General features: G+C 48.6%; 1 protein-coding gene across 11 annotated transcripts in view; it reads left to right on the forward strand.

Moving 5' to 3' along the window:
* Positions 1-16418, forward strand: part of CYRIB (CYFIP related Rac1 interactor B) — a 166363-nt gene that overhangs the window by 102870 nt on the left and 47075 nt on the right. For 5 of the 11 annotated variants that reach the window (XM_075582024.1, XM_075582057.1, XM_075582040.1 and 2 more), the window contains exon 2: positions 9848-9930. The exons of 1 other annotated variant lie outside the window; for it this stretch is intronic. The gene's annotated coding sequence lies outside the window, so the exon portion shown is untranslated. Of the gene's footprint in view, positions 1-9825; positions 9964-16418 lie in introns of all 11 variants that reach the window. 5 more of the 11 variants (XM_075582044.1, XM_075582062.1, XM_075582056.1 and 2 more) reach the window with 2 other exon arrangements.

Raw genomic sequence — 16418 nt, forward strand, 5'->3', positions numbered from 1 at the left:
TGCGTTACCTGCAGCCTGTGTTCAGGTCGGAGCTGCGTTACCTGCAGCCTGTGTTCAGGTCGGAGCTGCGTTACCTGCAGCCTGTGTTCAGGTCGGAGCTGCGTTACCTGCAGCCTGTGTTCAGGTCGGAGCTGCGTTACCTGCTGCCTGTGTTCAGGTCGGAGCTGCGTTACCTGCAGCCTGTGTTAAGATCGGAGCTGCGTTACCTGCAGCCTGTGTTCAGGTCGGAGCTGCGTTACCTGCAGCCTGTGTTCAGGTCGGAGCTGCGTTACCTGCAGTCTGTGTTCAGGTCGGAGCTGCGTTACCTGCAGCCTGTGTTAAGATCGGAGCTGCGTTACCTGCAGCCTGTGTTAAGATCGGAGCTGCGTTACCTGCAGCCTGTGTTCAGGTCGGAGCTGCGTTACCTGCAGCCTGTGTTAAGATCGGAGCTGCGTTACCTGCAGCCTGTGTTCAGGTCAGCGCTGCGTTACCTGCAGCCTGTGTTCAGGTCGGCGCTGCGTTACCTGCAGCCTGTGTTCAGGTCGGAGCTGCGTTACCTGCAGCCTGTGTTCAGGTCGGAGCTGCGTTACCTGCAGCCTGTGTTCAGGTCGGAGCTGCGTTACCTGCAGCCTGTGTTAAGATCGGAGCTGCGTTACCTGCAGCCTGTGTTCAGGTCGGAGCTGCGTTACCTGCAGCCTGTGTTCAGGTCGGAGCTGCGTTACCTGCAGCCTGTGTTCAGGTCGGAGCTGCGTTACCTGCAGTCTGTGTTCAGGTCGGAGCTGCGTTACCTGCAGCCTGTGTTAAGATCGGAGCTGCGTTACCTGCAGCCTGTGTTAAGATCGGAGCTGCGTTACCTGCAGCCTGTGTTCAGGTCGGAGCTGCGTTACCTGCAGCCTGTGTTAAGATCGGAGCTGCGTTACCTGCAGCCTGTGTTCAGGTCGGAGCTGCGTTACCTGCAGCCTGTGTTCAGGTCGGAGCTGCGTTACCTGCAGCCTGTGTTCAGGTCGGAGCTGCGTTACCTGCAGCCTGTGTTCAGGTCGGAGCTGCGTTACCTGCAGCCTGTGTTCAGGTCAGAGCAGCGTTACCTGCGGCCTGTGTTCAGGTCGGAGCTGCGTTACCTGCAGTCTGTGTTCAGGTCTGAGCTGCGTTACCTGCAGCCTGTGTTAAGATCGGAGCTGCGTTACCTGCAGCCTGTGTTCAGGTCGGAGCTGCGTTACCTGCAGCCTGTGTTCAGGTCGGAGCTGCGTTACCTGCAGCCTATGTTCAGGTCGCAGCTGCGTTACCTGCAGCCTGTGTTCAGGTCGGAGCTGCGTTACCTGCAGCCTGTGTTCAGGTCGGAGCTGCGTTACCTGCAGCCTGTGTTCAGGTCGGAGCTGCGTTACCTGCAGCCTGTGTTCAGGTCGGAGCTGCGTTACCTGCAGCCTGTGTTCAGGTCGGAGCTGCGTTACCTGCAGCCTGTGTTCAGATCGGAGCTGCGTTACCTGCAGCCTGTGTTCAGGTCGGAGCTGCGTTACCTGCGGCCTGTGTTCAGGTCGGCGCTGCGTTACCTGCGGCCTGTGTTCAGGTCGGAGCTGCGTTACCTGCGGCCTGTGTTCAGGTTGGAGCTGCGTTACCTGCAGCCTGTGTTCAGGTTGGAGCTGCGTTACCTGCGGCCTGTGTTCAGGTCGGAGCTGCGTTACCTGCAGCCTGTGTTCAGGTCGGAGCTGCGTTACCTGCGGCCTGTGTTCAGGTTGGAGCTGCGTTACCTGCAGCCTGTGTTCAGGTTGGAGCTGCGTTACCTGCGGCCTGTGTTCAGGTCGGAGCTGCGTTACCTGCAGCCTGTGTTCAGGTCAGAGCTGCGTTACCTGCGGCCTGTGTTCAGGTCGGAGCTGCGTTACCTGCAGCCTGTGTTCAGGTCGGCGCTGCGTTACCTGCGGCCTGTGTTCAGGTCGGAGCTGCGTTACCTGCGGCCTGTGTTCAGGTCGGAGCTGCGTTACCTGCAGCCTGTGTTCAGGTCAGAGCTGCGTTACCTGCAGCCTGTGTTCAGGTCGGCGCTGCATTACCTGCGGCCTGTGTTCAGGTCGGCGCTGCGTTACCTGCAGCCTGTGTTCAGGTTGGAGCTGCGTTACCTGCAGCCTGTGTTCAGGTTTGAGCTGCGTTACCTGCGGCCTGTGTTCAGGTCGGAGCTGCGTTACCTGCAGCCTGTGTTCAGGTCGGAGCTGCGTTACCTGCAGCCTGTGTTCAGGTCGGAGCTGCGTTACCTGCGTTACCTGCGGCCTGTGTTCAGGTCGGAGCTGCGTTACCCTCAGCCTGTGTTCAGGTCAGCGCTGCGTTACCTGCAGCCTGTGTTCAGGTCGGCGCTGCGTTACCTGCAGCCTGTGTTCAGGTCGGAGCTGCGTTACCTGCAGCCTGTGTTCAGGTCGGATCTGCGTTACCTGCGGCCTGTGTTCAGGTCGGAGCTGCTTTACCTGCAGCCTGTGTTCAGGTCGGAGCTGCGTTACCTGCAGCCTGTGTTCAGGTCGGAGCTGCGTTACCTGCAGCCTGTGTACTAAAGTGCGCGGCGCCTGGTTCTACTAAAGTGCGCGGCGCCTGGTTCTACTAAAGTGCGCGGCGCCTGGTTCTACTAAAGTGCGCGGCGCCTGGTTCTACTAAACTGCGCGGCGCCTGGTTCTACTAAACTGCGCGGCGCCTGGTTCTACTAAACTGCGCGGCGCCGCGCTCTCGTTCTACTGAACTGCGCGGCGCCTGGTTCTACTAAACTGCGCGGCGCCTCGTTCTACTAAACTGCGCGGCGCCTGGTTCTACTAAACTGCGCGGCGCCTGGTTCTACTAAACTGCGCGGCGCCTGGTTCTACTAAACTGCGCGGCGCCTGGTTCTACTAAACTGCTACAAATGTTCTTTCATTTGAATGGGTATCAAGCCGTGACGTAGCACCGTTTAGCAAGTCCGGGTCGAAGCACTCTCTTAAATATCCACATGACATAAAATCCCTTGATTGCGGATGTATGAGTCGTCTTTGCGGGACTCCTCCACTCTATGAGGCGGTGGCGTTTTTATTGGGTGTGTTATGAGCAGTTCTTTATTCAGAGCGAGGATTTGAAATGGTTTCCCAGCTTGACTTTTTCTTCTCTTCCACCTCGCCAGCTGAGTCTATTGAAGTTGTCACGTATTGGAAGAAGTAACACGGTGCAGGTGTTTCCGATCGCTTACGGATTGTCCTCTAATTTGAGATTTGTAACCGATAGCAGAGCTGCGTTTCAGACACCTCCAGAATCACCCCGCAACGCGCTCGCCCTCATTTTCTCATGGTGAAGTTATGCACTGTATACAGCAGGGGTGCGCAAACTGGGGGGCGCACTCCCAGGTAGCGGGCGCAAGAATTTTATGGTGGGGGGGCCCGGCGGTTATTGAGGCCTCGCGCCCTTTTACAAGGCATTTAAGTAAAATGCTGGGGGAGGCGTGAGGCCTCTGTAACTCCCTTACCTGCTCTCAGCCGGCTCTTCAGCGACGTGTGGTGTCAGATGACGCCGCGGGGTAACGTGACATCACCGGGTCCTTGGAGAGGGGGGAGGGCGCAAACGCTGCGGCACCCAGGCAGGGGTGCGTAACTCAGGAAGTTTGCGCATCCCTGGTATACAGTATATAGACTGTTGCTTTCCTCAGAGCCCAGCGTGATATCTTCTTGGATAACCTGTGAAAGCTGGCATAGGCCTGTGACATTTCCTGTGACCCTCCAATAACCAGGAAAGTATACTTATTTATTAAGACATAACTTGTGCAGTACTAAGGTTTGGTTATGGTGCTACGGTTGCCGCCCTATGTAGCAGGGCCATTTTCTTTTTCGATGTAATTGTGTTCCTTAAGGCAGGGGGGCGCAACGTTTCATCGCTGCGCCCCACCTGCCTGCCAGGTCTAGCGCTTGTGCCCTCCTCTCCCCCCCCCCCTCCCGTGAACTGGCGTCAAATGACACCGCGGATCATTTGACGCACGTTACCACGGCGTTACGTCACATCGCCCGGCAGGGTTAATTAATGGCGGGCAACGCGTCCAGAAGCCGGCTGAATCCTGGTAAGTTGAGGTTGCAGAGACCTCGCGCGGTCCCCCCGCATTTAATTTAAATGCCTCGGAAGAGTGCGGGGCCTCTAACCACTGCGCCCCCCCCCCAAAAAAAATCCAGCGCACCCCTGCCTTAAGGTAATATGCCTTATTTGTTTTTGGGACCGCTGCATACTGTATCAGCGCATTCTGGTCATCTGTGTGCCTTAATTATGGCATCATAATTACAAAGCAAAAACAACCATGTGAAAATGGACATTTTAACACCAAAACGCATTCGATGCTAAAAGTCCTTTAAAGCATTTGCTTACCCTGGACATCTTAGACTAAAAAATTGAAAATACGCGTACTTGTTCATTAATAGAAAAGAGTAGTGCTAATCCACTATCCGGCCATTAGTTCTCTTTGCTTCTTTAAAGCCCACATCCTCTCCCCCCTCTCCCCCCTCTCTCCCCCCACTATTTTTCTTTATTGTATGTAAAGCATGTGGCAATGAATAATTGTACAATCTTAGCTAACATGGCAATCGTTTGGTGCTCCTGTTATCAATCTGTCAAAACCCTGTGTGACTAACATAATGGCCACCTTCTAAATTTGTGCTGCAGTCTGTGAAATGCTGCAGCTGACATGTAACTTTATATTACTATGTGTAACACATTATTGTTACAGCTTCCAGAGAAATAGACATTCTGTTGTTTGGCAACAACGTGTCACAAACAGATCTGTTGCTGTGTTCCAAAGGGCAGAGCACAAAAAGGTGTCTGTGTGTGTCTGTGTGTGTCTGTGTGTGTCTGTGTGTGTCTGTGTGTGTCTGTGTGTGTCTGTGTGTGTCTGTGTGTGTCTGTGTGTGTCTGTGTGTGTCTGTGTGTGTCTGTGTGTGTCTGTCTGTGTGTGTGTGTGTGTGTGTCTGTGTGTGTCTGTGTGTGTCTGTGTGTGTCTGTGTGTGTCTGTGTGTGTGTGTCTGTGTGTGTGTGTCTGTGTGTGTGTGTCTGTGTGTGTCTGTGTGTGTCTGTGTGTGTCTGTGTGTGTGTGTCTGTGTGTGTGTGTCTGTGTGTGTGTGTCTGTGTGTGTCTGTGTGTGTCTGTGTGTGTCTGTGTGTGTCTGTGTGTGTCTGTGTGTGTCTGTGTGTGTCTGTGTGTCTGTGTGTCTGTGTGTCTGTGTGTCTGTGTGTCTGTGTGTCTGTGTGTCTGTGTGTCTGTGTGTCTGTGTGTCTGTGTTTAAAAATAATAAAATAAAACACATCGGATTTTTCACGTTTTGCTGCTTTAATGTCGGAACCCGAAGCGCTGGCATAATGCAAGTTCTGTATCCATTACCAATCCTTATGTTTCCTGTGACTGAGCTGGCTGCTGCCTTTCTTTCTGAGACGGCTGTCAGTGGGATGTTGAATTCCCCAGCGTCACAAGCGCCTACTTTTTGTGTTTTGGAGGATTTTCCTTTTAAATAAAATGTGCACGTGGGATTCCTCTAACCTGCCTTTGAATTGGCACCGATCATACTGTGGGGCATTCCGAGGGAAATCTGTGCTGTTCTGCAACTGGGTTATTTAAACCGTATCACACAGTATTTCTCAGCCTGGCTAAATAGAAGTGAAACGTGCCTGAAAGTTTATTTTCCGTTGGGCTGAAGCACAGTAGTCATATTGGGAACGCTTCCAAGAAGTAGCTCAGTAGGGGGAATACATGCGTGTGGAGAGTGGTTAAAGGTCAGGTCTCGAAAGGAAAATAAATTGCTCGACAATAATACATGAAACTGTCAAATAGCAGCGTTCCTCGTTCTTCACGTCAATAAATGGATCCCTGCTGGTTTAGCACACCATGTATTTTTAATTTTAAGGATATGGAAAACATCATTGTTTACAAATGTTGGGGTCTTGACTTGAATTAAAAAGTGATGATCATCCTAATTAATTGTATTGGCAATTTGTACGTGGTTTTCTTGTCTTCGTGTGAGAGCCTGTTCGGATGTGCCCATGTGCTTTCAAACATGCCCCAGTGAAGGGATCTCCTCCGATAGGGTACATTGAAGGATTGTACCTAAAAGGTTGCCCTAATGTAAAGTAGGGGTTTTCAAGGTGCCCCTGCCCCCAACCCCCAACAGGTCAGGTTTTCAGGATATCCCAGCTTCAGCACAGGTGGCTCAATTGGTTCCTGCTTCAGCATAGGTGGCTTAATTAGTCCCTGCTTCAGCAGAGGTGGCTCAATTGGTTCCTGCTTCAGCATAGGTGGCTTAATAAGTCCCTGCTTCAGCACAGATGGCTCCCTCAGAGTAAACCGGCGTGTATATTCAGTGTACTGAATATACCGGAGTATATCCTGAAATCCTGATCTTTTGGGGGAGCTTGAGGACTGTCGTTGAGCCCCCCTGGTCTACAACATAGAGGAATAAAATCACTGCAGACAACATTACAGTCTCTTAGAAAGCTGTACCAAAAAAGGAGGTATTTTTTAATTCTGTGAGTGGGAAGGAGTTTAATAAATAATGCGCTTACTGCCTAACCAGAAGATACTGTATTACTTGATTCATAAAACACATGACCCTTAGTGCAGAGAACATCATTTTGTTTTTCTTTTTTTTATTTGCTAATAGAGTTAACATTCCAGTTGGCACCATAATCACATTCTTCCTTGTGAAATTATCCAATATTAGAAATAGTGTTTAAGGGGCTCTGCTAAAGGATGTTTTTTGCGATTCCTTTTTTTTTAAGATGTTGTAACTGAGACCTTACCACTGTGTCTCCATATAACAGTGTTTCTAAGTTAGGTACGAGCCGTAACCCAAGCAGTTTTATTTTACGCTCGTACACTAGAACATGCTGCTGTTTGTCATTTATTGTATTTACTTTGTGCCCTTTTCAGTCAGACCGCTAATAAACAGACCTTGAATAATGGAAGGCCCATGAGATGGAAGGTGCCCGATGGTATGAGTGCCTCCCGTGGCTGTAGCTCAGGATCTGTATTTTGTGTAGTCTATTGAGCTATACTTTCTAATCCGTTCCCGTTCCTAAAAAAACCCCCACTAAACTCTGCAATTTATCAGGGTCTCGACTGCTGCAAAAGTACTGCTACAAATTGGAAACCAACTGGAATGTCGCCCTTGGTGAGAAGTGGACAACTGCAGCCCCAAAGGCCCTCCACGTCAAGTTTCAAGGCTATCCCTGCTTCAGCACAGTCGTTGACTGAGCCACTGATTGGGCCACTTGTGTTGAAGCAGGGATATTCTGAATCCCTACCCTAGGCTTAGTGCCGGCGACAGCGCCGTTGCGTCACAACGCATGCATTTCTGCCGTCGCGTGCGCTTATAGTAAGCTCGGAGCAACGGCGTGGTCGCGATCGCTGGAAGTCATCTCATTTTGGTTTTGCCAGCCACCGTAGCCCGACGTCGCGTCGCCGGCACTATAAGCGTAGCCCTAGGGGGAAATTAATTGGTGGGCGTTCAGATCTTGCGGTTTATGCAAATCAATAGTCATCTGTTGTGTCCTTATGTTGGACGACCATTTGAAGCCCTGGAAAAACCAGGAGGGAACACTAGGAACGTCAGTGTTTAGTATCCGCAGGGTCCCCGGGGCCGGAAATAGCGCTGTTCAGTTCCCGTCCTATAAACTAAAGAGGGAAAGGTGGGATTGTGGCTCTAAGTGAAAGCACGTGTTTTTCACATCAGAAAAGTCCCATTTTTAGAGTGGATATAACTGGACTTCCCCCTCACTGTGTTGTGAGGGACTGTTGTCGGGTTTGGATTTCCTGTGCGGTATGGGGAAGGTGTACATTGCCACGCCAGTACAGAGCTATACTTTTAATCTTTGTCTATATTTAATATTGTGCGCAGACGTTATAGGAACAGTTTGATTCTAAGAGGGACTTTTAGTGCTTTTCAGGGTGCAGCTCAGATTAATAGCATAACTCTTCTGGGAAGGCGTTGCTGTAATGCTTCCTCAAACAGGATTTTTGACTTCCCCTTTCACTGCTATCATGCGTTGTAATATCTCAAAATAAGGAAGTCTTCAAAGGCTGTGTGTGTGCGCCTGTCTCTGTGTGTGCGTGTCTTCTGTCTCTCTGTGTGTGTCGTCTGTCTCTCTGTGTGTGTCGTCTGTGTGTGTGGGTGTCTCTCCTTGCACACTTCCAGATATGAACTTATCGGTACTGGTTCTGTGTCTCGTGCAGAATATAACTAAATACAATGACGCCATACTCGCCCCCTTCCCCGCGTCTTTCTCTCTCTCTCCCCCTCGCTCGCCTGTGGAGCGGTGAGCGCGATCTTACCGGGAGAGGACTCAGTCACTGATAACAGAAGAGGTCACGTGACGCTTGTGCCAGGGGAGCTGTGTCACTTATTCTGCTGTCCCCCTGGCACTCAAAGGGTTAACCCTGGAAAGCGGTGTTTCCGGGCGGTAACTGATGCACCCCTCCCAAGGTCCCATAATTAACCCATTGAGCTTCCTTTTGAGCTTGCCAAATGGTCACAATGGGCCTCCTAGTGACCCTGAAGAAGTCCTTGTGTGCGCTTGTATTTGGCAGGCTTCTGACCGCTTTTTTCCCCCTTCTACTCGTTTAGCTTGGTTTCTTTTCTGGCGGGGGAGCGCTCACATGATCGTGTAGCGCCGGAAGGCCTGTGGCACACTGCTGCCGCGGCCCTGCCGGCGCTCAAGGGGTTAACATAGAGGGCCTGTGTTGAGTAAAATACTTGAAGGACCATCATCGTGTGCCTTTCAACGGTATCGGGAAATCATCTTTTTCTGCGGTCAAAATAAATAGGGCTGGGGCAAGAATTAGAAGGTGTCGCTCTGGTCCAAGACTCTGGCCGACTCATACTGGGAGCAGTATGGATTTTACATGCCCGAGTATTTTCAGAGGGGAACTTTTTTGGGTTTACATTTGGAGAAAAAAAAATGAAACGGGTCTAAATGATGAAGCGGAATAACACCAGGAAGGATCTCTGCAGAGAGAGGGCGGGGAGAACTACACGTCTAAATGTTATTCCTTTACCTCCTTTTCTGGAAATTACAAGCGTTTGAAGATCGCCCATTGCCTTATTTAATCCCTCCGGGGCGGGACGGTGCTGCCAGCTCCGTGACCCTCCAGTACTAGGGCTCTCCTCGCCACGCTCGCTCTCCCGTGTGGCCTCATGCGCTCGCTCTTCTGTAGATGTAAACGGAGGGGAAAGGCGCCGCCCCTACCCCCCTTTTGCCACGTTCGTGTTCCTGCTGATAACAAACGACTGTAGTGCACCGAAGGGCTTGTTTGCAAACGATTGCAATAGAAAACTGAATGGAAGCATTTCCTTTCTCCTATTGCCTTAGGTTTTTTTTTTTTTGCACAACTTGTATTATAAATCCCTGTGTTGCCTCTTTTGTAAAGCGCTGTGTACGTTGTTGGCCCAATATAAATCCAATGATACACACAGGGGTGCGTAAACTGAGGGGCGCAGCACTTGGAGGCCCCGCGCTCTTCCCCACAGCATTTACCGTAAATAAAATGCCGGGGATCGCGCGCTAGGCCTCTAACTTCCCTTACCTTGTATGCGGCGTCTTCTGACGGCGTGTTGCCATGGCAACGTGATGTCACATGCCGTCAGAACGCCGGTGAGGAGGGGGGGGGGGAAGGGGCGGCAGAGCGGGGGGAGGGGCGGCAGAGCGGGGGAGGTGCAGGGGAAAAAGATTGCGCACCCCTGCAATAGAACGTAACACGGATAATTGTGACAAGAAAAGATATAGTAGCCAATAACTGTGTGTTAATGTTTGTATGCGTATACAGTATATAGATTAATAATGTATCTGAAAATGCTGTGGCTTTTATAATCTAATATATTTATAGTCTTTGTTTTGCTTAATTTCAGATCCTCAGGAACAAGCTGCTACACCTCATCCCGTGTGTGAAGTGGAGCTCTGTCTTAACCACTTGACAAGCTCTCGTCCCCTGGTAAATATTTGTTCAGCTGTCTTTTGTTAACAGGTTAGCAAATCCTCCCTTTTTGTCAGAAGTTTCAGAATGACACAAGATAACCAGAATAAGCCACAAGCGAGGGCTTGTGTATTTCCCAAGTAAATAATACTTACAAGGAACATGGTGTTGTTTGTTCTTGTTTATTGATTGTACATCTGCTATAATTTGCTATCAAGGGAGATGGAGCTGTTTGTTGAGGGCTGAAGATGGTCTTTAAAGTGTCCATTGGGCAACGGAATTAGATTGGAAGTACTTTTAAGGAGGGATTTATTCTGCCCACAAAGTCTCTGCACATTGCAGAGTTCCCCATCAGTCTTATAAAAGAGACGCCTTGGTACTATTAATGACTATTTATTCAAATGCTCACAACTTTATGTAGCGCTCTCTGTTTGCCTTTGCTTATGTTGTACCCAGGGGTGGAAAAATTCCGGGCGTCTAAAATGTCCCCCCTTGCACCTGTGCTGTGTGCAGTGATTACTGACCTGATTGACAGGTCATGTCACTTCTGTGTGTATCTTTGTGAGAGTGTGTGTCACAGATACACACAATGACACAGAGCTGATGACTGGTTGGGAGGGGCAGCCAGAATTCCCCCTCCTGCACGCCCCTAACAAAATGCTAAGTATTCATATTTTCGCCTCCCCATAAGCACCTTGATGCAGTATATTATTTCATTTGCTGCTTGAAAGTGTTAGTGTTTTTACAAATGAAGAGTTAGATGGAGCATTCAAAATAAATGTAGTACATACAGACGTAGTGCAAAGCTACGGTCCGAAGAATGAGGGGGTGAGACACACACTACCACCCAAACCACAATAAGGAAGCACGAAGATCAGAATCTGACACTGCACAGTCAGAACGAACAAATATAATTTCCTTTAATACATAAACACCATATAACGCGGACGTCTGCATCTCTTAAACGTTATGCAGCTCAAGGGGAAGGTCCCTTGGGGTCTGGATTAATTATATTTTTCTCTTGAGTGCAGTATCCAATTTTGAGCTTGGTGCTTCTTAGGGTTAAAAAAAACCTTGCAGGGTCGTTAGGATCGTAAAGAGCCGGGGAAAGCCATAACCGGCTCTGGATCTGTTCTCCATGCAGGGACCATCCAGGACTCGGAGGCCTCTATTTGGGAGTTTGGTGCATCATGAAATCTCGCTTGGAGCTCATAGAGCTCCTCATTGCAAACACAGGGTCAAAAATATCCACAAAGAGATGACATTAGAGAACTGGGGTTTCATGAGTAATGTTGAGTAACCCCCAGATAAGGTGTGGCTCGGGTCAGAATGAGGCCCAGTTTGACAGCTGAAGCCATTAAGGTTTGGGATGGGGAGGGGGATGTTACATTGTTTCAACCACACAGCTGGTCCCAATGGGATTGGAGGGGGAGGTGGATGGTAGAGGTATGGTGAGTTGGCATCTTTGAAAAAGTGAGTTTTCCGGGAGTTTTTAAACACCTGAAAGCCGGGGGAGTAGTTGAGAGATGGCTGAGAACAATTCGTTAGTATTTTGATGTCAGGTGGGTTGTTCGGAGAGATGGGCGAATCTTTCGCCGACATTCAAAATCGCTACGACTGGCGTTTCTTCGTGGCTTGGATTTAAAGTGTCATACACCTACACAGGTGTGTGTGCATGTGTGTGCAATTCCACCTACTTCAGTTACTTCTAAGGTAAGTTTAATTACTGTTTAGGGTAGGAGGTTAATTTATGGAGTTTCAGTGCTTGGGGTAGGGGGTTAATTTAAGGGGTTTTAGCTGTTAGTGTATGGGTTAATTTAAGGGGTTTCAGCACTTAGAATGGAGAGTTTAATGTAAGGGGTTTTAGCGGTTAGGGGGTTAATTTAAAGGGTTTTAATGGTTAGGGTAGGGGTTTAGGGTAAGGGACTTACCTTAGGAGCGAAGTGGCCAGCGGTGGAAGCTTCCGGTGGCGTGGCTAGTCGCGACGAAGACCCGCAGCCATTTGGTCATGGCGAAACAGCCGTGACCAAATGTCCTAGACAGACTCCACCAGCCTCAACAGCATATTCAATTGTGAATGTTGTAACATTCGTTTCACCCAGCGGTTCTAGACCCTGAAATATGGGGTTTGCAGGAGAAGAGAGAGACCTATTTTAGCCTTGTCCCAAGTGCTATATATATCCCTTCAAACTAACCTTGAAACAGCACGTGGAGAAAGATGCCTCTGCTCAAAAAGGAGCACCCCTTGGAGGTGTGCTGGTAGGAGACATTACAATATACTCCCAGGTTGTTTGAGCACAGGTGTCTCATCTAGCCAATGGTGCATGTAGCATTGGAGGTACCCAAAGTCCTACAAAGTGGTACTTCATATGTATGTACTTGTAAGCCTCAGGTTGCAGAAGAAAAGAGAAGCCAAGCACACTGCTTAGGCTTACGGTTTTGTAGCTAAACCGCAATATTACAATAGGTGGTGGACAAGTAGTCTTACAGTAGGTATGATATATGGATGTAGCAGACGTTACCTCCAAACACTGCGATAAGTAACATCTCCTTAACCATTGTTGTCTTATGCAACAGTAGTGCTATTGAATTCAGCACATTGCGTTAACGAGTGCAATAAAGTCTGCTACGTCTAGAAGTGTCTGTGCTAATAAACCTATAAATAGTTGGTGGGACAGGAAGTTCTTCTGCTTTCTTATGGGAGGTACAGAACAAAATGCGGTTACCTGCTGAAATAAGACAAAGGAAAGTTTTTTTTATTCCGCATAACCCCCCATTTTTTTTCCAAAAATGAAAAGGTAGCAAAACAATGTAAAAGAGAACTGGTTTAAAATGCATGCAAGAGTGTCCTGCACGTTATTGTATTCTATGTCTTTATTTATATAGCGCCAAAAGTGTACTCAGCGCTTCACAAAGAATACAGAACAGGGAATTATAATTATACAATAAGTGCAGCAAAATCAGACAATAGGAAAGGAAATCCCTGCCCCGAAGAGCTTACAATCTAAGAGGTTTAATGGGAAACTTACAGAGACAGCAGGGGAGGGAGTAAGTGCTGTAGATGGCAGTGCTTGGTCACAATGGGTGGTGGGAGTGACTAAATGTGGGACATTAGCCATGAGTGCAGGCTATTGGGATGCTTGATTTGTGGGGTAAAATTTAAGGAAGATCAGTGTTAAATAAAAAGGTTAACACAATTTACAGGGGAAGAGATGGCAGGGAGGCATGAGTGAGATCAGGTGTGTATGTCTGGCTTCAGGCTTAGGGGAGATCCCCAGCAGCAGGAAGGAGTAGATAGAGGGTGTGAATAGAGGATTTGTGAACTCTTGTAGACACTTATGATGTGACGCTTTTGATGTTACACAGCCATAAATCGGGTATAAATCAACATACAGTAAAAGGCAGGAACAACATCTCTCACACATGTTACATTCATGGGTTTCTACATAGAGTAGGGAGGCGCAAGATTTTTTGGGTGGGGGAGGGGCACAGCGTTAGAGGCCCCGCACTCTTCCCTGAGGATTTTAAATTAAATGCCGGAGGATCACGCGAGGCCTTTGCAACTTCCCTTGTCTGCGGCGACGCGTTGCCATTGTAACGTGATGTCACGTGACACCGCAGCATCATTTGATGCCGGGGACAAGGTAAGGAGGGGGATGCAAGCTGAGTGTAGAGCAGGCCCGGGGGGGGTCGCGCAGACTGGGAAAGTTTTCGCACCCCTGGCATAGAGAACAGTCCTCGCAATACAACAGGAGTTCAACAGTAGAAGCAGCAGTTGGTCGTCGTTTTTGCTTTATTTACAAAAGTATACTTGTGGGTTATTTTTTGGGGGGGGGGGGCATTTTAAGGAACTAATCTTTTGAGATATTGCTTTGATAATGCAAATCCTGATAGAGATCCTGGCAATGAGAAGTGGTCTAGTGAGGAGTTCAAAGGACAATTCTGGCTGAAGACAAGTGTGTCTCTTTGTGAACATGGAGAGGTCCTTCAGCATGTCCTGTCCCTACATTTCAATGCCTCTCCTACCAAGAGCTGGATCCCACGTTTGTCAGGAGGCACTCGCCGTGTTTACTTTCTGACTTTTACTTTAACTCTCTGTGCCCTAGAACGTAGTTACTACTACGTCATGAGTTCTGGCGGCACCCTGGGTGCCCCCTGAAGTAGTTATGTCCCCCCAAAAATGCTTATTTTCCTTGGGGAGGTCGTGAGAACTGATGGCGGACGGAAGGGGAAGGGGAAGGGGGGGGGGGTGCCTCTTCCCGTTCCCGTTCCGTCAAGTGACGGAGTGATTATAAGTGTTCGGGTGATCCGGCACTCATTCAAAATCCTATGGCTATGTTTTTTTTTGTTTTTTTTAATCAGTTGTGTACAGGCATACCCCGTTTTCCGTACGCTCGCGATTACGTACATATATTTTTAGTTGCACCATACCCCTGTGTACGTACCCTCGCTTCGCGAGTACGGACACGAAGGGTACGTCTCCCCCGCTGCTTGACGGCGGCGCGCGCATCTCAACAATACCTCAACCTCCTTGCTTGTTGTCCCTAAGGCGGCGCGGGAGTGCGGGGGGACGGGACAGATGGGAGGGGGAGGGCAGGGGGAACGGAGAGATTGGGCGCTGCCATCAATCAGCGGCTATACAGTTTCGCTTATTTACAGTTTTCCATTAACATCCTCTTGTTTATTGTGAACCACAAGGGCAGCATATTTTAGATCTAGGGGGTATGAAATGACTTGGCACGTCTGCATCACTGTCTCGTGTAAATATATTTAATAGGCCTATTCTCTCTGCACCCATCCCTGCTTCTGTTTGCCCCTCACTCCTAACGCCTTATTCAATGAATCTATTTTATTGATACTCTTAATCTTTTCCATTGGTTCTACACTGTTCCTACTATACGATGACTGTGGGGCCAAGCATCTTTCCAGGAAACACCCCCCCTCCCCCTGTAGATATGCCCTCTGTTTATCTGTATTCCGCGTCCATATTTATCACCCATCAATTGCTGCCTAAAACGGATGTGTAGATAGACGTTCACGTGTTCATAAGTACAGTACATCTATGTATGTGAGTGTACAGTATTATATGTATGCCCCATAATATTTAGTAAATTCATTAATTTATTATATTAACTTTATTTCCCATTTGCTTTAAGTATTACCAATTATTGTAATCACGTGTTACACATTATCTTTTGACCAAGGAAGTTCAAGTGCGTGTAGTATATATTTCTTCTTTACTGATGACGTCGCTTCCCCTGACGAAGTCGGTAAGCGCCGACGAAATGCGTAGGGTCTGACGTCATCACGCATCACGGCGTTTCCGGGGTGTTCCCCTGCTACCTGAGGGACATTTGTATACCGGCAGGCGTTTTTGGCTTCCTGGCGCTGTGGATACTAGCTGAAGGAGATTTGGACCTTTAACATCTATATCACGCCTGGTTCCATCGTGATTCTGGCTGCTGTCGCTTGTGGCGTATGAGAACATGTGTCCTCTCCGGCGGCGGGACTACAGGCGTGTGGGTCACACTGAGTTGATCTGGAGGTCCCTCCTCTCTATCATCACTGTGTTATTACACCAGGGTCATCATATGCCAAGATACCTTTATGTGAATTGTAATCTCCTTAATCTTGTAAGTGTGTACTGTCTACCACACATCTATGTTATTACATTTTATACATCTGCATCCTTGCAGGTAATGCACTAGGGGAGTGCGCATATATATATATATATATATTCCTAGCTATGGAACAGAATTCCTCAGAAAATGAGAATGAAACCAAACTGGAATTCCAGAGTATAAGAGATGAGATCAAAAACAAGGATTTGGAGGAGAAGCATGCCCTACGGGTTACGCTGGAGGGAACGGTGGAGGATCTGTGGAAGCAATTTCAGCTGGCACTGAAAAACTTCACTGACTCCACAGAGGACTGCAAGATTGCCTATGAAGTTCTACATATATATATATATATATATATATATATATATATATATATATATATATATATATATATATATATATTCCACTTACTGTATATACATTGTTACCTTTCACAACAATGTTGTTGGGTGCTGTTGTCAAGTAAACAAATAAATACCCTGCTGAATGGTGCAGGCGTGGGTGTTTTGTTGGTGATATTTAAAGCAACAGGCTGGTTCGATTGTTGATAATTACTTGAATGACGGGATTGTAAGCGATCTGTGAAGTAGACCACAACAGGGGGTGGGGGTGTGTGTGTAATGGAGAGCGGTCGATCGGTTTCCAAGGGCGAAAAGGGGAGGCAGCGTACCTGTACTGTAAATGAGTAAAAACAAGGAAATGTACATAATGCATTCCTCCGGGGCACAAGGCTTCCCTTGGTTAAGTACCTTACTGTCCCCGCTGCGCGCTGGCATGCGCTCCTCACCAGTCCCTCACCTCCTTGCTTGTTCTCATTCTTTGCGCTGAGGCTGCCCTACCGACCGCCGTAGTTCTAACACGAGGCTTCACCTCAGCCAATAGGAA

The sequence above is a fragment of the Ascaphus truei genome, chromosome 2 (genome assembly GCF_040206685.1).
Source record: "Ascaphus truei isolate aAscTru1 chromosome 2, aAscTru1.hap1, whole genome shotgun sequence".
Classification (NCBI taxonomy): domain Eukaryota; kingdom Metazoa; phylum Chordata; class Amphibia; order Anura; family Ascaphidae; genus Ascaphus; species Ascaphus truei.